Consider the following 23,590-nt stretch of genomic DNA (forward strand, 5'->3'; position numbering starts at 1 on the left):
ATTTACCCATTTCGTTTTTAAAGGCCACTATCATCTTCATAACATTGGTTTTAAGATAATTTTTTTTGTGCTTCAGTTATGCTAGAATATTCAGGGATTGCTGTATTAGGATAGCTTGGCTCTGGTGGTGCCATATTGTCTTGGTTATTGTTGATTTTATTCTTATGCTGGCCTCTAATTATCTCAATGTTGTGGTTTAGATGCCAATTTCTCAGTTTATTTTTGTTGGATAGGTGGTTTGTTTGTTTGTTTTTTGTATTTTTTCCCCTTGGATTCTCTTTCCTCTCAGTTTTCAGGCCTGAGTGGAGTGGGATTCTGGTGACTAGTGATTCTTCAGGTCCAGTAGGATGTTTCCACTGGATTTTTGTGGCCTGTGTGGTCTCTGAGGTTTTGGGTGCTAACCTTGCCCCTGGAGTCCCCTATGCCAATATGGCCTTGAGTCCCTGGTGGCAGCGTGTCATCCTGGTGTCTCTGGTGCTGGCTAGCCTCTGATCAAACTGGCAGAGTTGGCCAGAAAATGGAACCCAAGGGAAAGGGTGCAGTTTTCAGCTGTTGGTTATGCTTATGTTGGGTATTTGGTGGGCAAGGGCTTGGGGATATGTTTACCTGCTACACCTGCTGCCTGTGAACCTCCAGAAAAGCAGGCAGAGTTGTAGACCAGAAAATGGAACCCAGTGGATTTGCATCTGTTTACAGCTGTTGAGTATCCTTTAAGGGGATTTTGTGGGTAAAGGGTTTGGATAGAATTTTACCTGGTATACCTGGTGCTGATTGACCTCTGGGAAAACAGAGTTGTGGGCCAGAAAATGAAGCACAGGGGATAAAGTGTTTTCTATTTTTCTTTTTAAAAATGACTATTTTAATGGGAATTTATCTTTGTATATTTTTTTTTGTCCTGCATTTCCTTAAGGTTTTTTGAGTTGGATAAAATTAATATGTTAGTCAGTTATTTGTATAGTATTTTAGGAAGATTTCTGTTTAAGTCCTGTGAACATTTCTTAATAACTTGTATTTTTTGTTGAATGAAGAGCATTCTTTATGTATTCTGAATATTTACTTTTTTTAGATATTACAAATATTTTCTTTTGCTTGAAAGATTTCCATTACATTGTTGATAGTTTTTTCTGAATAAAAATTTAAATTTGATGGTTTGATGTAGTGATATATATATATATATATATATATACATATATACAAACACTATATACATATATACATATATAGTGTTTGTATATATGTATATATGTGTATACACATAGACATATGCTATGGATTATGATTTTTCCATATTATGTAGTGGAAAAATGGAATCTGTGATGGCATTGAACATTCAAAACAGATTTCTGATGCTAAGATCTGGCATTTTGTCATCATTTTTGAGTTACATGTTTAATTTTCCTTATTGAGAGCTAGTTAGTCAACTATATGTTCTTTTGTGGAAACTTAGAAGGCTTCTTCTGTTTATTCATTAAGATGGGTCATGTCTGTGCTGAGAAATGCATTGCTAGATAAAGACTTGCTTAGAAGAACACAATGTTTCTTTTAGCTATAACACCTTCTTGTTTCCTTGTACAGATAGTAGTAATAGTCAATCCTAAGAACATCTTATTAAGTCAATTAATGGACAAAGGCAGAGAATCTGGAAATTACAGAGGAACTGCATGCTGTCTCTATATTGAGTAGAGCTGGAAACCAAACTGCATAATACAGCTCAGAACTTGTCATTGAAGGCGGGGTTTTGCTCACTGTACTAAATGTATTGACTGTAGGATAGAAACAAATCCTTTGCAAACAGATTTAAATTCATTGCAATTTCAAAATGACTATCCAGTTTCCCCTCTAATCTCAGAAGGGAGGAGTAACAGCTGATGCTGGATTTCACCTCAAAGAAGGAGGCAAAAAAGCAATACCTCAGTGTCTCCTGTATCACCCCTTCCATTTTGTAAAGCATCTCTCCTGACTCTCATTAGTTGATTGGCATGAAGTGCTGGGGCCACTGCTAACTGCTGTTACCACTTCTCAATGAAAATAATTTAGAGCCCTGAGAATCAATCTCCCTCTAGTTAGTCCTTTACATGATTCAGATGTATCCAGCAGGTTGTCCATCTACCCTTCTGTGTCTCACGTGTAGTAGAAGATGAGTCTATAAAAAATTGATCAATGTTCAAGTGTTAGTGAAATAGCTTGGTTTCAACTTGGAAATCTAGGATAAAGCTATAACATCGCTCTAGTCAATTTTGTAGTAAAATCATGGACTTCACTTTTCCTTTAGTTGGTCACTGGAAAATGGTCACATACCTCTAGGCATTCTTTAGAAAGTGTGTCTTTAATTGGACCCTGCACTTCTATAACAAAAGCATCCCCAATCTCATGTCAGTCACAAAAGTTCTATTGCCCTGAAATCCCTCCTCTGACTTCCTGTGTCATCTGGCTGCTAACATCTTTTTCAAAGTTCATCGGAGAAGTAGAGATATTTGTTTTAGACAGTCACAAATTCTCCCTGTTTGTAGGATGGTGGATAGCAGGTGGAGAGCATGTTCTAATTATTTAGGTTAGGATATTATCATCTCCCACATATGTTTTCCTATGTGTCTCTAAAACACAACCTAATGAGAATAGTAAGCAGTTATTACACAAGAAACAGACAAACAGACAAACAAACAAAAAAAACCACCTGGAAGTTTAAAAAGATAGATTACATTTTCCCATTCTACTGTTAGAAGACATTAGATTTGCTCTTTGATACAAAGAAAAGGTAATATTTTACCGGGAAGATAAATGTGATTTAGAAAATATGACTGGGGAAAAATATTTAGTCCTTGTTACACAGAAAATCACTTTTCTGATGATGAAAAAGAGCAGCTCAGTGAAACAAGAGCACGGCCAAATCTTTGCTGAGCTCTCTTACAAGAAGTGTGGCTGGCTGGTTGTCTTACAGCAGCCAACAAGGCATTTCCTTTTTTTTCCCCCTTAGACTACTGCCTGAATGCTTCTTTTTTAAATAGCTCCTGAAAGTATCTATAGGGGCTGCCAGGAGATTTGTGCATCCCAACTCATAGCCATTAAGGCAAGGTTTCAGTCGCTAACTTACAAGTTAAGTTTAACTTTATGAAAATTCTCTCTTGTAAATTGTCTTATTTTTCTAACTTTTAAAAAAGTATAGACTTACAGACAGCTGCAGATAAATGAATTCCCCCTAAATGGTAATTAACATCTTACATAACTTTAGCTCAATATCCAAAAAAAAAAGTCACTGGCATGGGGATATTATATGTAGCCAATTTAGATTTCATGAATTATATGTTCATTGAGATGTAATACTATAAAATTATTATGATTATTTCACAGTCTAGATCTAGAGTTCTGAAACTTAACCACCAAGTCACTGTTTGTTGTCTTCAAAGAAGCTGCACATTCTTTGAATGTTGTCTCACAATATCTACCTTTTGCCAAATCCTCCTTGCCAAATTCAGAATGGACTGCCAGCTAGGCTTCCCTGATTCTATGCTGAATGGTGGCCAAAGTTGTAATAGCATCCTGCTATTCATTAGACTAAGTTCATTTTAATCAAAAAGAGAAAAGGACAAGCAGTTAACCTGCTGAGGTTTTTTTTTTTTTTTTTTTTTTGAAATTATTTGCCCTCATGGTAAGGTGTTATGTCATTTAGTTTATTTAAATGTGTTTTGGTTGCTAATGTTCTGACTTGAGGCTTTGTATAACCTTGTGTGTGCTTTGACTGTTTTCTGCAGTCATATAAATGGCATCCCAACACATAGCAAGAGAACAGGAATATTTTTAGAAGGCAGTTGAAACACTCTTTTTATTTCTCTCTCAGCAGCAAATTCTTTTTTTTTCTTTTGTTTTTCTTTTATTTATTTTTTATTGGATATTTTATTTACATTTCAGATGTTTTCCCCTTACCCCATTCCCTCCACCTAGGAACCCCCTATCCCATCCTCCCTCCTCCTGCTTCTATGAGGATGCACCCCCACTCACCCACCCACCAACCCACCAACCCACTCCCACCTTCCCACCCTTGAATTCTCCCCCCACTTGGTGTTCAGCCTTCATGGGACCAAGGATCACCTTTCCCACCTATGCCCGACAAGGCCATCCTCCCCTACATATACAACTGGAGCCATGGGTCCCTCTCTAGGTGTTCCCAGGCTGGTGGTTTAGACCCTGGGGAGCTCTGGCTGGTTGGTATTGTTGCTTTTCTCGTGGGGCCAAAAACCCTTTCAGCTCCTTCAGTCTTCTCTCTAACTCCTCCATTGGGAACCCCTTGATCAGTTCAATGGTTAGCTGTGAGCATCCGATATATCAGGCTCCTGTCATCATGCACTTCCTGACTTTTTATATGGATTCAGCACCCTAGCAGACACTGAAGTTTGATAGAGATACACATAGCCTCTAGCTCTAGGTCCATTTACTTCTATAGATGTGTGGATGAATGAATGTACCATAAAGCAGGTTGAGCACTGAGTTATTTTTATTTTTTTCTGGAAGATAATATTGATAAAACTTAAAAATGCATTAACTTGGTTAGGTTTTGTGTGTGTGTGTGTGTGTGCTGTATGTGTGTGTGTGTGTACTTGACATGAGTTAGAATCAGTTAAGAAGAGAGAACATTAATTGAGAAAATGCTATTTGTGGGCAAGACTGTGGGCATTATCTTGATCAATAATTGATGTGGGAGGGCCCAGACTACTCTTGTTGTTGCCTGCCCTGGTAAGGGTGTATTAAGTTTTATAAGTTTTATAAGAGGGCAGGCTGAGCAAGTAAGAAGGAGTAAGCCTGCAAAGCATATTTCCCATAGCTTCTAGATCACATTTTTTTTTTTTTTTGAGACAGGGTTTCTCTGTGTAGCCCTGGCTGTCCTGGAACTCAGTCTGTAGACCAGGCTGGCCTTGAACTCAGAAATCTGCCTGCCTCTGCCTCCCAAGTGCTGGGATTAAAGGCGTGCGCCACCACCGCCCGGTTCTAGATCACTTCTTGCTTGGAGTTCCTCGTCTGGTTTCTCTTAGTGATAAAGTATGACTTGAGAGTTGTAATCTAAGATTAACCTCTTATTACCCACATTGCTTTTGGCAGTGGTGTTTTATTACAGCAATAGAAACTTTAACTAAGATAAAAATTGATACTTAAACCATGGGGTGTTGGTGACCGTGTGATCTGGGGAATGATTGGATGTCATTTGGAACTTTGAGCTAGAAAAGGTCTGAATACTCAGAGCACTGCTGTGGGAACTTAGAAGATAATGCTAAGATCAGTGAAGATGAGAGGCTTGGCTTCGGAAGGTTAGGGGGAAGTTTAAGAGGGCCTTGAAGGGTCTACTCAGGCTATTCAATATTTTGAAATAAGAATCTGTGGTTTTAGCCCCTGGGGCTGAAGAATTGAATGCGATTAACAAGAAACTAGAAGCACTAAAGTGAAAACTTAGTGAAGACAGTTGATAGTATGCAGCTAGGACTAAAGAATTAGCTGTCATCAAGAAGAGACTAGCATCACTGAGAAGAAATCTTTTGAGAAGTATTTTCTTAGAGTCACCATGCAAAAAGCTTTGTTCCAGAGGTGGCTGAGATTGTTGTAGCTCATGTTGGCTGCTGAACTTGTTTATGTGTGAATATCCCCCTAGGTTTTACTGGTTTGGAAGCAAGAAGAGGTTATGGGGTGAAGCTGAGGCTTGGCAACATGTGAGCCAGAAGAGGCCATTGGTGAAGGTAGATCCTTGGTTGTAGAAGCTGCAGAACTGAAGGGTCATGGAGAGAAGCTGAGGTATGTTATCATGTAGCTGTGTCAAGGGTATCAAAGAGCAATTTCAAAAGTCCGGTTGCAGTGGACATTCCAGCATTATTGAATGAGAACACAGGACAGCTGCAGTTGTGAGTGGAGCCCACTTGAGCCTAGAATATAAGCTTCGTGTTTGGCAAAGGATAGATTTAGAGAATTAGTCCAGGCCCATGGGAGCACAGAAGATCATAATTGGGTCCCATACATCAAGCACTGACTTTTTCACGTTGTTGAATATTGTTTTTTCCTTGATTTTATTGTAAAAAACATAACTGTACTATAGTTACTCTTTCTTTAAATAATAACATATTTAATTTGTTTTTGATTTTTTTTTAGAGTATCACATTGTCAAGAGGCTTTGAACTTTGAAAGAGATTTTGGATGTTTTAAAGAGACTGAACTTTTAAAGTATTGAAACTTTTAAAGATTGTGAGACTTTTAAAAGTTGGGAAGTTTCATATTGAGATATTAATACTACTATGAGTTCTTAGAGGATGAGAAATAAGTTGAATTCTAACTACATTTCCTTTCTTAGGTTCTGTTCTGTTTTGGGTTGAAAGAGGACCTTAACTATACAGTACAAGCTGTCCTAGAACTTGCGATCCCTCTGCTTCTGCCTCTTAAGTGCTTGGATTAAGTTTTCCTGCCTGAGTTAAATTTACTTTTTAAACCGACACATATACAGCATGTATATATATATATATAATATATACATGCTGTATATATTAATGGGGTAACCTGCAACATTCAATACATGTATGTATGTATTACATAACCTTGTTCTTAGAACATTTCACAAATACTTCTGCATTTGGAGTCATTGAGTGAATGGAAGGAAAATCCATTTCCTTCTGTATTGCACTGCTTTTAGGGAGGGTTTGTGTATTTCAGGGTACTTGACAATGGCTAAATAAGGAAAAGAGGGTGTTGTTTGGAGGTTTTATTATTCTGAGAGCAAATAAGTTCATAGAGTCAGCACAGAAAAATAAGACAGGTTAGGGCTGGGGCCATGGCTCCGTTTGTGAAGTACTGACTTTCAAACATGACTACCTCAATTTGGATGCTTCATATGTCCATGAAACAAACAAACAAGCAAGCAAGAAAGTAAACAAGCAAACAAGAACTAAAAAGCACATACAGGAGTATGTGCATGTAATCCTAGCTCTCTAGACAGTGGTAAAACAAAGATAGGGGAAAATTGGGCTTATTGGTTAGGGAGCTTAGCTGAATTGGTAAGCTTTGGGTTTAGTTGAGAGATCTTATCTCAAATAAATAAGACGAGTAAGCAAATACAGGCAGGTCCCCAAAGTCAACCTCTGACCTTCATACACATGTATACACACATTCACATTAATTGTAGGGTGATTGTTGAGGTTTGATAGATACATTTTGTATATGACCCTTGGAAGATGAGTCCTATGGATAGGCCTATCTTAGAATTTAGAATTTATCATTGGCTAATATGGTAATTTGCATATATAAAGATATGCACAGTCTCATTCACTCTCCTGATTTTCCTTTGGAGCCTTTGTGATTTTCATAAACATGTTTCCCCCAAAGAGCTTAAAATGAATTTTATAGGAGTCTGCAGTGGGAACCATTAACACACTTCAGAATACGAGTGAATTTGGCACCTGTAATAAATTTCCAGTGTCATTCTCTGAACCTGATAGACCTTGCTAGAATTTTAATAGCTTCTCCACATACCTGAAAATACAGCTACAGTGTCTGTCACCTTTAGAAAATAATCATTCTGACATGCTTTATTCACTTACAACTCACCTGACACATTTTCAGTTACATTTAAATGTGAGCTTCATTTACTCCCTCCTTCTGCTTCACAAAGGTTAGATATTCATGACAGGAGTTGTTTGCAGACATAGGAAGACCCAGGTCAACAAAAATTAGAATGTAATGTGCACATGGTGTTCTTGCTAAATCTTTTGTGCACAAAATATATTTGCAATTAATTATAGATATCTTTAATGTGGCTGTGCCATTACCTGTCTACATTTGTCTTTTAGAATAAGCATTTCATATATATATATATATATATTCCCCCTTGAAAACTTTTGGTTGCTGATGGAAAGAGAGTACTGAGTCATTATTTAGATCTTGCATTTGAAATTTTCAATCTGGAGATTTTTTCTTCTCCTTTCCATTTCAATTTGGGCAGGCATAAAAATATTTCACATTTTTGGAACATTAGCTAATTCATTTTGAAGCTAGAATGACTTGGCAGTCTGCTGAAGACACAGGTGGGCTAAGAACTACATTTTCATGTTTTCTTTAAAAGTGAATCTGAGGCTGAGCAAAGCCCAGGAAGAAGACAAAAGCTCAAGAGTTGAGAAACTCAAACAAAAAATAAAAACAGGGCAGCTTTTCACTTAGTGATTAGACTTTCACTGCTAAACTCTACCATGCAGAACTAATATTGCCTCCCGCAGCCAGCTCCTTGGTATATTTCATGGCAGGAGACTCGGCTGATGTGGGGTTGATATCTTCTTAGTAGGTAGTTCTATGGTTTAAGATTGTGTCTGACATTTAATTTTCAGTTTGGAACTGGGAGCAAAGGACAATTTTAGGCTTCTTCGGGTAGAACATGGTGTTTACAGAGGCTTCGGAATGTGAGTGTCTCTACTGTTCAGCTCTAGCATTGAGGTTGTTTTCTGAACTGACCTGCACATAGCTTTTCCTCATGGCTTTATGTAGACCATTGCAAAGAAGGGAGAGGAGCTGAAGACTACTGGATTCTCAGTCTTTTCAAGTTGTTTTGCAAGATATGCCAGTCAGAGCCCTGGGGTGCAGGTAGGCACGGTAGTACTGTCTAGAATTTGTACAATAGAAGGTTCTACACTAAGTAAGGGTATGATTTATAAGATTGTCCAGTATACATTAATGCTTTATTAAATTACATTTGTTCTGTGTTTTGATTTTTCTCAAAAGTGGCTTAAAATTTTTCCCCTCTAAGAGGGCCCTGCAAACTGATAGTTTAATCATGATTTTTTGTTGCTGGTGGTGGTGTTCAGTGGTGTCTGAAACTACAAAAGAAACTTTCTGAAGCTTGTTTATATGGTTTTCCCAGAGGACCTGTGACAGCAGAGATAAAATTAGTCACAGTGAGCACAGCAGGAAGACATCATTTCTTCCTTTGCCTCTTACTTCTTTGATCACCCTTGTCATGACACCTTCTATTCCAACTCCGACAAATATCCCAGCAAGGAATATGGAACAATTGGACACCAAGCCACAGACCTCCCAAAAATTAACTCAGAAGAGATCATAGACCTAGACATGAAACCCTCAGCTATAAAATGTTCAGGAGACCATTTGTTGTTTTGAATAGGATATTAGTTTCAAGACAAAATTCTAAATTCTTTCTGTGGGAAAAATTGGAAAGGAATTATTATATAAAATTACAACTTTTCTCTGAGAATGATACTATCCAAAAAATTAAAAGGAAAGCCACTGGATGGGAGAAAGTACTTATATCATCTATTTGATTAAAGATTTACTCTAAATATTTTAATCACATGCAAATTAATGAATAAGAAACCCAATTAAAAACGGCAAAAGATCTCCACAGATGCCTCTAAAAATATCTATTCAAATCGGTTCTACTAAGCATATGAAAGACTTCACTTTATTTGTGTGTACAAAAGAACAGAGATGCCAAGAACATTTTACTGCCATTCACTTGCAGTAGAATGGATAAAATCCACAAACACCTGACAATGTCAGTTGCTCACTGACAAAAACACAGGACAGGACAGGAGCTCTTCTTTGCTGCTAGTGCACCTGCAAGGTCAACACCAGCAACAATAAGTCAAGTTGACAGTGTGCATCTTTGCTATGATGTGACAAGAATGGCATTTTCCTCTGTGGTTCCTTCTTAAGCCCTTCCAAACTAGTTATAAGGAAAACATTGGGAATCTCAATGGAAGGACATTCTACAGCACCTGATCAATACTCCTTAAAATAGTCATGGTCTGGTGAATGAAGAGATGTCTCAGCCATTCAGGATGCTTGTTACTCTTGCAGAACACCCAAGTTTGGTTCCAAAAACCCCTGTTAGATAAATTACTACTACCTGAAACTCCAGTCTAATGCCGTCTTCCGGCTTCACATGCACATACATTCATGAGACTATATATATCTTCTTAAAAAGTACAAGATTTATTTTGATTTATGATTTGCCTATATATTCCATCATAGTGGGAAGGCATGGTTTTGGTAAAAATGGTGGGGAAGAAAGCTTTGATGGCAGGAATTTGCTTACATTTGGGCAAATCAGGAAACAGAGGAAAGGAAATACTGACCATCAGCTAGACTCCCCCTTTCCCATTTTTATTTAGTCTGGGACTTTATCACATAGACTACTGATACCCAAATTAGGAGTGGTCTTATATTCTCAGATAATCTTTTCAGGAAACTCCTCTGATATGGTCAATTTGACATCTCAATACATAATTTGCAACCATAATTTTCTACTCCCTATTCTTGAAGGGTCATGGTCATCTCATATTTACCTTATCTATTATTATAGATAAATTCTGCAAGTCCTAGGAGCTCTACACTAAGCAGTTCCAAATTCAGTTTCTTTTGAGTCTCAAGGAAAAGTCTTTTGTGAGTCTCTGTAAACAAACAAACAAATAAAAATCAAGCTACATAATTATAATATGTAACAGAACAGAATAACTAACTATTCTTGCTCTAAAATGGAGGGCTGGAAAACAGCAAGGTAAGAATAAAACACAACAGGCCAAACGTCTATGTTCCATTTCTGACATCTTGGGCTTATGGTGGCTTAAGAAGCTCTGTCCCTGCAATTTTGCATAGTATCACTTCTGAGTGATAAATACTACTCCTGCCTGTAGCTTTCTTTAGTGGACATCCTATTGTTCAGGCATCCCCAACATTTAAGGTCTCGAATGCAAATTAGGCTTCACTTATATTCTGTCAGTGGACTTTCAGGGCTGTCATTTTAGAAAACTTGGATCTTCTATGTTTTGTCTTCCTTCAGCAACTTTCTGGAACCTCAAGTCAGCCTCCTAAACCTAGTAACTCATGTTCTGTATTCTTGTAAGACCAGTTCTCAGCACAAAGGTATTGTTTATTGTAATATAAAATGTAAGAGACTATAGCCCGGGAACATAAACTCACATTGGCCTAAATTACATGTTGAAATGTGGAGAAGGTTTCATGAGGGTTTTGTTGTTGTTGTTTGTTTGGTTTTTGGGTTTCTTTTTTTGGTTACAGAACAAAAGAAATTCACAAATCAAGACAGTTTTCAAATACACTGGAAGGAATGTCAGGTAGATGGGTTACAGCAACAAAGAGGAAGTCTCAGCTACTATCTGATGACATAGACTATGCTGCTAAATTCTGCAGCTAGCTTGTAGCTTGGACCCATTCTGTCAATAGTATGAGGGGATGCTTCTCTAACAGTTATTTTTGAGCATGGACCACCATTAGTGGCGTTCTGTGTTCAATCTTTCTCTTTTAAAATGATTTGCATTTCATCTGTTGGCTCCTTTAGTGGGTGGAACACCTCTTCTCTTGTCTGAGTGCAGAGTGTGGGAGACAGTAGGAACCTGGTTGATACCGTTCCAGAGGAGAACAGCAGGGCTATTGAGCACCTGGATAAGGGCCATTCATGTCAGATCTGGCAACAAATCTGCCAACAAATACTCTGCCCGTGTCCTGAAAATTTGAATGAGGCTGAGTTCAAAAGGAATGGATTAAGTTGCTGATTTCTCTTTAATGGCACGAAGTAATTATGGCTACTCTCTCCTTATCTGCCTTTTCTGCAACATTAAACTCATATTGTTTTCCTCAGTAAATGGCACATTTTTGTAATCTTCTGTTCATTCTACCTGAAAATCTGACTAGGAACAAGAAAAACTAACAGTGCCAAAATCTGGATGTTAAAATGTCTTGAAATTTCCTCTACCAAACAACTTATTCTTCCTGCAAACCAGTTCCAAATGCCAATGAACATGCTTATTACGACAGCCCCAGATCTGAATTTGGGTAGAGTTGTCCATAGAAACAGAATTAACAGAAGACAGACAGACAGACAGGCAGATACACACACACACACACACACACACACACACACACACACACACACTCATACATACACACACTCTCACACACAGAGTACTTGTTATGTTTACCTAATGGTGGTAGGTGGGAAGTTCAATAGTGGCCATCTACTAAAACTGGAGAGAGAAAGTCTGGTAGCTGCATCATCCACAATTTGAATGCAGCAGCAGTCATACTCCATTGATGAAAGCCTGAAAGATAACTGGAGAGTCACTGATATTGAGTACATATTGGGAAGCTGAAAGATCTGGAGTCTGGACATCAGCAAAGGATGACAGCTGCAGTTACTCAGGAAGCAGTACAGGCAGACAAGTGTGAGCTGTTCTTTCCTTGAACCTGTTTCTGAGCCAGCCATTAGAAGGTGCACATATTGAGGAGCAGTGTCTTTGAAAATGCCCCCACTGACGAGTTAAGAGGTAGCTTTCCATGATAATTCCAAGTCTCGTCAAAATGACAACCAAGATCAACTATTACAGATATCCAAAACAATAAAAACGTAAGGAACAGCCAAGAAGGGTGTAAGGAAACATCAGTGAAGTATAATGTGCAATTCTTGATGAGCTGCTGAGACAGAAAAAATAGATACAACTTATGAAGCAAGCACAGGTCATTTGCTATGTAAATAATGAACACGATTGTTTCTGAGATTGTAACTTGTGTACCATGCTGAGATGTTTCTGATAGGGAGATTGTATTGGGGTACATGGGAATCTATACAGTTTTTGCAAATTTTCTTTGAAGCAAAACTTGTCTTAAAAATAAGTGAAATAACCTTGAGAATGCCCCAAAGAGAAATAGGCAGATTAGAATGAATAATAAAAGAAAATGAGAATGCTGTGAAATTTCACAACCATTTTTTCCTTGACTACCAATCATGTGCCAGATATCACAGGAGCGGAAAAGTCTATTCATTCCCTCAGAAGAAATTCTCCATGGACATTTTTTAGTCCATTAACCTTTCTAATTGATTATCAGACTTTGATATGTGTAATAATTATTTTTCTGAGTTCTTGGTCAAAAGTATGTACAGTATTTATGCATGATGGAGAGAAAATTCTAGAATACTTAGATAAAGTTGATTTTGGCTGCATGTGCTGACTTTACAACCAAATAATGGAACAAGATTCTATGCTGCATACTGTAACTTGGAAGTTTTGATATGGGCCACTGACAATGGTATTAAGAACACAGGATTGTGAAAAATCCATTTTTTGCACCTATTAAGAGGTGAAAAAGAAAGCCACATATGTAACTCATGCCTGTAATTTCAGAACTGAGGCAGAGGCAGGGAGACTGCCATGAAATTGAAACTAACGGTTATGTAGAGAGTTCCAGGCCAGCCTCAGTTACAGGGTGAGAGCCCGCTTCAAAGGATGAAGAAAAACAAGAAATAAACAAATAAAAAAGAACTTTCCCAAATTCTTTTACCAAAATGTTTTAATGTGAATGTGAGTGTGTGTGTGTATGTGTGTGTGTGTGTATGCCTGTGTCAGGCTTGACATCAAGATGCCTGTACCTACTTAGTTATCATGCCTAGTCCATATACATACATACATACATACATACATACATACATAGACACACACAGATATATATAAAGTATATGTATTATACATATTATATATGTATATATTATATACATGTACACACATGTATGTACATACACAAACATATATATGTATAAAACAAAAATTATTTTAATTGCATTCTCTGAAATGTCCTTGAATTCCATATTGGAATATATCACTGTGTTTTTCAAGTGTCAGAAAATCTGACATCAGTCTCTGCTTCAAATCTTGGAGCATAATAAATTTCTTGCTAAATCTCCAGGGTGGTGGTGTGGTAGCTGAGGAACGCACTCAATGAAGGCCGAGAGGAAAGTAAACTGACTGCCAGTGAGATAAAATCCATTTTCTTGTTTTTTTTTTTTTTTTTTGAGATGAAACAAACTTTTCTATAGTAAATATGAAATATCTCTTTAATTTCACATAAAGATTGTACATAATTATTATGAACTTTAAGTTTTTAATAGAATCTAAATTGTAATTTAAGTAGGATATAAAGAGTAAGTTATAGGTTATAATATGCATTTCAGTATTAAAATACATAGGCATAGTAATTCTAGTAGATAAAATGCGATTAAAGAAACAAAATTTCCCCAGATTCCCCAATGCCATTCAGGTGATTCTACTGCCTCGTGTTTATGTCAATTTGACACTAGAGTTATTTGTGAAGAAAGAAGCTCACTTGAGAAAACACCCCTCCAGACTGCCCTATACAAATTGGACTGTGTGGTATTTTCTTAATTAGTGACTAATATGTGATGGTCCAGTGCCCTGTGGATAATGCAACCTCTGGACAGGTTGTCTTGAGGTATATAAGGAAACAGACTGTCAAACCTTAGGGAGCAAGCCAGCAAACTCCTCCATGGCACCAGCTTCTGTCTCCAGGTCTCCTGCCTGAACGTCACTGGATTACGGGCTGCAAGGTGAAATAAACCTTTCCTCCACAAGGTGGTTTGGCCCTGGACTTTTTTTTTTCCAGTAATGGAAACCCTAAGACATGGGCACAGTAATGACCTAATGGTAATGGTAATGAGCTGTGAACTAGGTGAGCTGCAAATACAGGCAGTTTCACAATACGTCCCTGTGATATGATATCCTTTCTGTTCTCTCCTAGAGTGTATCTGAAGCATTCCTGGAAATCTTGATCCATGTCAGGCAATTCTGTTTGGTTCAGCCTGTGGATCATAGATCTGCTAGTAGATCACAGATCTACCTCAGATCATAGACTACATCTGTGCAAAGTCCCAAGCAAAATTAGCAAGTGTAATTGACTTTTGTTCTCTTCCTCTTAGAAAACTGATGATAATCCAGCCTCTTCTATGGGGTCAGGATGGTCTTTATATCTAAAGAGTTTTAGCTTTTCACCTCTACTAGTGTTAACTGCTGGTCAGGTGATGTGTGATGGCTCTATGGGTATGTGAATGGGCTTATTAATGCTAATTAGATGTCTACAATGGCATTCATTCATTCATTCATTCATTCATCAAATACATGATACCTTTAGTTCCTCTTGGTTGATGTGTGTTGGAGCTGTGGTGATAAAGATGGAGTTTTGCTTGACTGGCATCTGAAAAGTGCAACTAGGTATGGGAGAGAATGAAAGGTTTCTTTCTCATAGAAGACAGTGCTTGAACAGAACTCTGAAAGATGATGTAGATCAGACAGAGGCGGTGGCACACACTAAAGTAGGGAAACCCATGGCTGCAGCCTGCAGTATACAGCAGAGCAGGGTCTGGAGGCAGGGAACAGCAGAAGGTATCAGCATGACTTGGAAAACCAGATTACTTAGATTAATTAATTCATTTTAAAGAAACAGAACAGCACCAGTTCATTTGGCCAAGATAAACGATACATGATGACGTTTAAAAATTTACTTATTTGTTTTTTTCTCTTTGAAAAAATTTTCAAGAAGTGTCCGTGTGTGTGTGTGTGTGTGTGTGTGTGCGTGTGTGTGTGTGAAGAATTAGAAAATGAATTGAGAAAGTGGAATTACAGTAGCTGAAATACATATGCATTCAGTCCATTTCTAAGGAAATTGTTTTGGATAGAACTTCAACATTCAAATCTTTTGCTATTTCTTTAAAACTTTTACCTGAGTATAGCAATTACAGAGAGAATTCCTTGCTCAGTCAGGATTTTCTGAAGGCTTTGGAATTGTTATTGCAGTAGGCTTGCTCCTGTGTGCTATGGAATGCTGATGCTTCAGCGCTTGCTTGTGTGAGCACAGCCAGCAGCTGGGGGCTGACTCCATCCTGCTGGCTAAAAATAGCCATGCTGCTGCTGCTGTTTATTTTGCCTGCAGCATTTCCTCACAGCTGCCATTGTGTATGCTCCCAGATAGAAGAGCATGCTATGAAGAACAATGATGTCTTAGGATAAATCATGTGAACATCCGGAACGTGACTGTGTGTCGAGATTAATTATAACTCCTGCTGGGCATTTTTGTGGGTTTGGGAATCATCAGTGAACAGTCAGGAGAGGAAGAGTCTTCCTCCTCACTTTTGCAGTGAGTGCATTCCACACTGTCCCATGCTAATCTAAGTTGTGATCCTGAAATGTTTATTTAGTGGACTCTCTGATGAATGGCGTCCATGTCTTTAATATTTTGGCTAAGGCCCACAACTACAAGCTTAAAGAACTGGAGAAAGTAGCCTGTTGTGTTTCAAAAGCAAAAGCACCATCAATGCCTAAACTCTACAGCCCTTCCTGCCTGAAATATGAACATTACAGACAAATGTATTGTCACCTTTTCAGTAATAGAAGTGCTTAGGGGGAAAGAAATTGTTACAGCGAAGAAAGAAGCCATTAGCTGAAAGAACTGGAAAGGCACAGTGGATTGTGAAGTATATGTGACAATGGCTTTCTTTTAATGATTTAGGGTTGTTTCTGTCTCACGTGCATTGCAGTTTTTGAAGGCTTGTGGGGTAAAAAGACTTGATCAATTATTATGATAATGATGCACGAGCCAAATTATGAGTTTAATTATAATTACTATCTTTATAGAGAGTTAATTAATCATAAAAGAGTACATTATATAATCTTTCTGTTTAATGAAATTCATTATACAGGCTCCCAAAGGCCTAAATATAGTTTTAAACAAATTAAACCCATGACTGGGGTTAAGGCTCTTAATGCAAATGAGGTCTGGATTAGTCACTGACAAGGGCTGCATAGACATTAGGCCCCAAAGTGTTGAGCCATCAGACCCTGATGACATAAGTACTTTCACTCTGGTAAGAGGACCAAGAAATTCAGTGTCTTTGTGAATAGTTTTGAAACTCAGAATATGGCTGAGACTGGATAACCAAACTTGCACAGATGGTCCAAAGAGCTTTATTTAACACACTTGTATGTACAATGTGACATTTGACAGAGTTATAAAGCTTTGCACAACTAACTATCCAAATAAGCATAAAATACGTAGCACTATAAGGGTATTGAGAACAAAACAATGTTTGGAAAACAAAAGCGACATTATAGGCCCGTGTTTCAAGTGGAAGCATAAGCTACTGGTGAAATAGAAATTTCTGTTTTTGGGGTTTTTTTTTTTTTTTTTGAGACTCAGTTGTGTCATGTGATATTTTTCTGGAAACTGTCTTATTGAGAGGATGTTTTTGCTGAAGCAGACACAGGGGAGGATATTTTGCTAAGAACAGACACGTGATGTTTTTCTAGAAGCAGCCATAAAAAGGGTCACTTTGTTTTTTGCTGGAGTTGATGCTTGAGAGAACACATGATGTTTAGAAAGGGTATAAATCTAAGCCAACAAACAGGGAACAACACTTATGGTATTGATTCTTTTTACCATTCTTTGCTGGTCATTGTTGGGCTCTGCTGATGCTGGTCTTTGCTGAGTACACTGTGTGGTATTGGTTCACCTTGCCATTCTTTGCTGGTCATCATTTGTTTTGACTTCATAGAAAGAAACAAACAAGAGAACTTCTGATAGTGTTCTGGGGGCTTCTTGATGGTTCTGCACACTCGGGCTGACTGGCAGAGCCTCACAGTTTCTTCTGGATTGAACTGCTATTGTTGATTCATGAATGGTGTGTGTGAATAGATCAAACCACTGCTTCTGACTCATATGAAGTGAATTGCTGATATCCTGACAACGCAGACTGACTTTGTTCCAAAAAAATATTTCTAAACAGGTCCGCATCTTCCTTTGTCCTATTAACCTTTCATTTCCACTACCTCTGGTAGGTGGTGGGCTAACAGTGAGGTTAAAGCACTTAAATATTCTTATTAAAAGTACGTTTTGAAAAAAAATCTAAGCCTATATACTGGATCATGCATATAGGAAGTCCTGCATATCCTGAAGTTTCCAATCAGAATTTAGACCATTTTATTCCTTTACAACAAAAATTCCCAGTCAGAGTTTGTACTATTTTATTCCTTTATTAGAAAATAAAGAAATTAGTACAGATCCCAGGATTGAGGTAAAATGAATGACAAATAAAAGCGATGAGGCCATGAATGGAAAAATAGTAGAATGTGACTTCACAGAAGCACTGGCTGTGGAACTATACCCTCCCTCTCACCAGTGGTTCTCAACTTGTAGGTCATGACCCTTCAAGGATCACATAATAGATATTCTGCATCTTAGGATATTTATATTATGATTTATAACAGTATAAAAATTATAGTTGTAAAGTAACAATAAAATAACTTTGTAGTTGTGGGGGGGGGGTCACCACAGCACGAGAAACTATATTCAAAGGTCGCAGAACTAGGAGGGTTGAGAACCACCAATCTAGGCAATGTTACCTTCCCCCCCAAAACATTCTTTTTAAAAATATGCTGTGTTTGTACTTCCCTTTTACAACCTATATCTTAAGAAGTTTCTCTCTAAAATGAAAGATTTTTATCTCAGAGAAAACTGCTAAACAATATAGGCAACATTACTGAGAATGTTAAAAATGATTTTCAGAATAGCTTCTAATTTCATTGAAAATTGAAACAATTATTTTATTTTTTATTTGTGTGTATGTATGTTGTGTGCCCACGTGTATGCAGGTGCCACTAAAGGCCAGAAGAGGGTGCTACATCCTCTGGAGATGAAGTTAGAGGTAGTTCTGAGTCATTCAATGTGGGTTCTTAATATAATTGACCTTGCATTCTTCAGGCAGCAGGAAGGAATCTTAGGTACTGAGCCATCTCTCCAGCCCATAGTCAGCCATTTTGTTAGGAGACATTAAAAAAAGTGCCGAAGTACTGACCAAATATTTAGTAGATATTTATTTAAGATAATATTTAACATCAGGTCCAAAGGAAATTCAGGATAAATCGCTCTCTGTGGCGTGTATTAATATACCAAAGTGCTAGTTGGCCTCTAGGCTATTTTAGTATCACAAGTACCCTTTACTTGTACCCAGTCCATGCTGGCTCTTCTCACCCTGCCCCCTACTCTAAGCTTCTTCAGCTCTTGGTCTTCCCTCCCCCAGCTTCTTATTCTCTTATAATCCTGTCATTCGGCTATGCTTTTCTTTTTCCTTCCTCTCTTGCCTTTTCTTTTGGTCTCCTTTCCCCACACTCTCCTTGTTTTCCTCTCTTACCCATTTCCCATGATCTGGTCAAGTCTGCAAGCCACGTTCAGTATGTTGCTTTTCTCCCTGCTCTGGATTCTTCTGGATGTCCCTGGCTGTAACTCCCTCATGGCTACAAAAAAAAAAAAAAAAAATCCTCCTCCTCAACCATACCTCAGAGAAGTTATAGCTTCAGCTTTTACATTTGAGATGTCTATTGTGTATTTTTTTTAGATATTTGTCATGAAATGGATTATATTGCAAAAAAGATTATTGTGTAAAAGTAAGATTTCATGTTTGCAATGGAATGAATAAGTCGTAATAGCTTTACAACATTATGAAAATGATTAAGGCCAGTGAACTGAACACATAAAATAATTAGATTTACATTGTTTACATTAATAACACATATACATACACAAAAGACTGAAAAATTTGGACTGACCAATTGGTTCTCTTGGGAAATACTTCTCTTCTAAATGCATACACGTGTGCAACATATTTCCAGATCAAGAAATGAACATATTGGAAAACCATAGCAGTCATTCTTAATTAATTTTATTGCTCCCACATTCTTACTTATTCTTATTTCTTGCAGGAAGATTTTTGTGCTGAGTGATTTAAACCACCCATCACCGGTTCTGACATTCTAAGGAAGAGGGCCATCTACCTAAGTGAATGGATAACTGACAACTGCTTATCCTTTCCATTGCTCCTAATGGGGACAGCATGTCATTTTGGTTATTTTTAAGTTATAATTTTATTTTCTCCTGACTATTGGGAAAATATCAGAGTTGATGCCCTGGAGCTGAAGGTGTAATGTTCCATGTAAAAAAATATCTAATAGTGTTTAGCTGTTGCTACACATGATGGATGCTGGGAAAGCACAAGATAAACTTCAATGGCAGTCTCAAAGAAGGACTATGGAAGTCAAAGGTGAAAACAGAGAGTTTTCTTGTTCACCCTGGGATAATTCTTCTGTCTCTTCTTTGACCCAGAGTCAGAGGCTATGTTGTAGAATTCAGAAAGAATTGTCAAGGCAGATACATGCTGTATGAGTGTTATGGGGAAGGATACATGATGACAACAGCTGTGTTGGTTTGTTTCTGTCAACTTGATGCAAACTAGGGTCACTTGGGAGGAGGGAGCCTCATCTGGGGAATTGCATTCTTAGGACTGGCCTTTAGACAAATCTGTGTATCATATTTTGGTGGTTTATTGATGTGGGAGAGACCAGCTTAACTTAGGTGGTGACATCGCTGGGCAGGTGGTCCTGGGAGGTATGTGAAAGGTAGCTGGGAAGCAAGCCAGTAAGTTCTTGCCTTGAAAACAAGCCATGGTTCTTGCTTTTGCTTCTGCTTGAGTTCTTTCCCTGATTTAGTTTTCTTAATGGACCGTAAGCTGTAAGATAAAATAAACTATTTCCTCCCCACCTTGCTTTTGGATGTGGTGTGTATCACAGCAATAGAAAGTAGATTGTTTTAGAAGCTATAATTTAGAAAGCTCTTGACATACTAAATTTTATATAAAAGCTAAGTATGATGCCTGATTTTACCTTAATTAGTAATGCTGGTGATAAGTAAAGGGTTAACAAAATATTCTAAGATGAAGCCAGTGTTGGGGATTAATGAGCACATTTTGGGGGAAATTATATGATCATAGTATTTGAGAATTTACTAAGTAATTCAGTTTTTAAAATTAGTTTCATGTTGCTGAGGTAAAGAACAGTGATTGCTTGGCTTCGATTGCCAGAAAAGTATTGTCTTAAGGATGTGCGATGACAGGTCCAAAATCAAAAGGAAAGTTGTCTGCAGCCAAGCCTGCAGGACAGGAGGTTGTTTACCTCTTCTAGCTAGTGTTTTGGTGACAATCCTTGCTGATCCTTGTCTTGTGCGTGCATTGTTTCCATCTGCCTCCATTAGTGGCTTTGCTGTCTTTCCTTTGCTTGTCTCCCCATCTTTCCTCTTTGCACAAGGATGCTAGTCAAATTGGATTAAGCTCACCTAGTAAGATCTTAACTGAACTGATTACACCCGAAACAACCCACCTTCTAAGGAAGGTCACTCTGTAATATACTGAAGGTTGAGATTTCATAATTTCCATAAGGCCACCATGTAAATATAACTTCTACTAAATTCCTTCTGAAATGCTGGGGAAACAAGAGTTTTAGTTACCTCAACTTAATAGAAGTAATCTGATCTTATGGTTAATGAGTCAGTGACTCAGAAAAGAATTACAATAAATAGTGAAGGTGCTGAGGCTTGGAATATGCTCTGAGAGAGTTGTATTGATGCTTACTACACAAACTACGTCATTGTCTGCTGACTGATGGAAAACAGAGAACCTCTAGATGTAAACCCCTCACACATACAGTTTTATGAATAAACTTAACTACGAATACATGTGTGAGCATTCTAGTATGACCATGTGCTTGTGTGAGCATAGGTGTATGTGGACGTGTGCCTATGTGTATGCATGTGTGAGTGTAGGTGAATAAGTGGAACACACATATGTGTGTGTGTACGCATACTTGTGTGTGCATGCATGTGTGTGTTAGAGAGTCTGTGTTCAACAATTTACTAAATCTGGTTGACAAGCGGACTCAGATGTAATTTTCATTTTCCACCTGTGTTAGAAGAATGTGAATTAGTGGGAGGTTGCAGTTCTGAATAAAGAAGCCTGAACTTGAGTTCGCTAGGCTACTAATTTGCTGATGGTAGTGAATGAGTGACTATAAAGTCTATACACACTGGAATAGTTTTGAAATTACAAAAAAAAAAAAAACGATATTAACAATTATTCTATCAGAGCAACAATAATAAGGTACCATTTTCCAGTCCAAGGGGATGTGTGGTTACATCCTGTGAAATAGAAGTTAATTGGTCTCTCACAGATGTAGTTAACAAGATAAGGTAATTTCCATCTAAAGAATTACCATTAATTCCATATTTCAGTGAAGATATTTCTTGCTTATAGAATTAGTGTTCTAAAGTTTTCAGCTGAGTTTGGGTTTTGATAAAAAAATTATTCTGCATATAATTTAAATTTAGTTGAATAATTTTCAATGAATTTTGGAGAAAAATGCAGGTTTTTCTAAAACTATGTTAGGACACTTACTTTACTTCACGGTTTTGTTTCTCTGTGCATCTCTGTAGTCCAGACAACCTGTGCCTTGCATTTTGTTTTTATGGTTTTGCATTTTTAGAAAAGAGAGAGAAACTCGACACTAGTATTGCTGTCGGGAGCCATAATGGGACAAGCTAATAATGAGCAGATGATCATCCTGAAATGCTTGCCTCGGATTATTATATAATCTGCGACGAGTGTGCCCCATTAGCAAGGCTGTGGTGGACGTGATTTTAGGAAAGATTCCTGCTATTAATATGCTTTTCCCATTATTATTATTATTATACATATGCTACTATCACTAAGCAATAGCACACCCCTTTGTAGCAGATCTCTGCAGATCCACGAAGATGTACTGTCTTGTAGTGATACTATATAGACAAATAGATGACTTCTTAAGTCTTAATGATGATCTTATAAGAATTCCTAAAATTATATCAGTGATTATTAAGTTCTTTTATATCGGGACTGCTATTAAGTCCCTCAGGCATAGTCAAACTGCAATGAGAACTCTGCCAGTCTCCTGAGTGTTATCAGTTAATTGCCCCAAGAGTGATAGTAACTGGATCTTCTCCTGCCCAGAGCACATTCCAAGAGGTCATAAAACCATTAGCCTAGGTTACTAGAGGGAATCCACAATTTATTATAGGTACCAGGACAGAAGAGAAAATATTGCCTGGGTTTATCTATACAAAACTTCACTAATTTCTTAAGTTATAGTTTCAAACTTTCTGCGAACCTGTGGAGCTAGACAGGTGATGAATGTCTAGTTAGATAATTACTCCTAATGGGTATTCATGTAAACATTCTGTGTTGTAAACTTCTATTTCAATTTATGACTTGAAATTTGGTGTGAACTTGTGATGAACCTTGTAACATGTGACCATGTACTCTGAAAGATGTATAAGTTCTGAGGACAAAGACATGACAGTCAGTTAGAATAGAGCAGTTAGAATAGAGCAGTTAGAATAGAGCAGTTAGAATAGGAAGTTAGAATGAGGCAGTTAGAATGGTGAGTTAGACTAGTCAGTTAGTTAGACCCCATCGCCCTTTCCTTTCCCCCTGCTTAGAATTTTTCTCCCTTAGAATTTTACTTTGTTAGAATCTTTTCTTCTTCCCCACTCAGGACCTTTCCACGTTTCCCCTCAGATAGCTTTCATAGGATACTTTTTACACTAAATAAACTCTATAGTAACTTTTCTAAAGTGTCTTTTCTTCTTGTAAGTTAGAGCCCAGCAGTTCCTGCTGAGATAGAACAAAGACCACGTTGCCTAATCCTCTGCTGTTAGGCTACAGGTGTTAATCACCCTAGCCTGCAGTCCATTGACCCTCAGAAGAAGTTTTTAGGATAGCACAGGGCTATTTACTTAACACCTTGCTGGTCTTAGGGCCAGGATGCTGACTGCAGGTCAGCTACAGTAGCGTAGGGGCTGCCTCGAAGAAGAACCTGACGGTGGGAGGAGAAGAAAGAAGAAC

The 23,590-nt window shown here is 37.8% G+C and overlaps 1 long non-coding RNA gene across 1 annotated transcript in view; it reads left to right on the top strand.

The window, feature by feature from the left end:
* The window catches only part of LOC143443836 (uncharacterized), a 42,100-nt gene extending 18,787 nt beyond the window's left edge, over positions 1 to 23,313 (top strand). Inside the window, exons 3-4 of the long non-coding RNA XR_013113129.1 lie at positions 5,636 to 5,775; positions 19,587 to 23,313. This is a non-coding gene — a long non-coding RNA (uncharacterized LOC143443836). The remainder of the gene's footprint in view (positions 1 to 5,635; positions 5,776 to 19,586) is intronic.
* The last annotated feature ends 277 nt before the right edge of the window (positions 23,314 to 23,590 follow it).

This window comes from Arvicanthis niloticus, chromosome 11 (genome assembly GCF_011762505.2).
Source record: "Arvicanthis niloticus isolate mArvNil1 chromosome 11, mArvNil1.pat.X, whole genome shotgun sequence".
Classification (NCBI taxonomy): Eukaryota; Metazoa; Chordata; class Mammalia; order Rodentia; family Muridae; genus Arvicanthis; species Arvicanthis niloticus.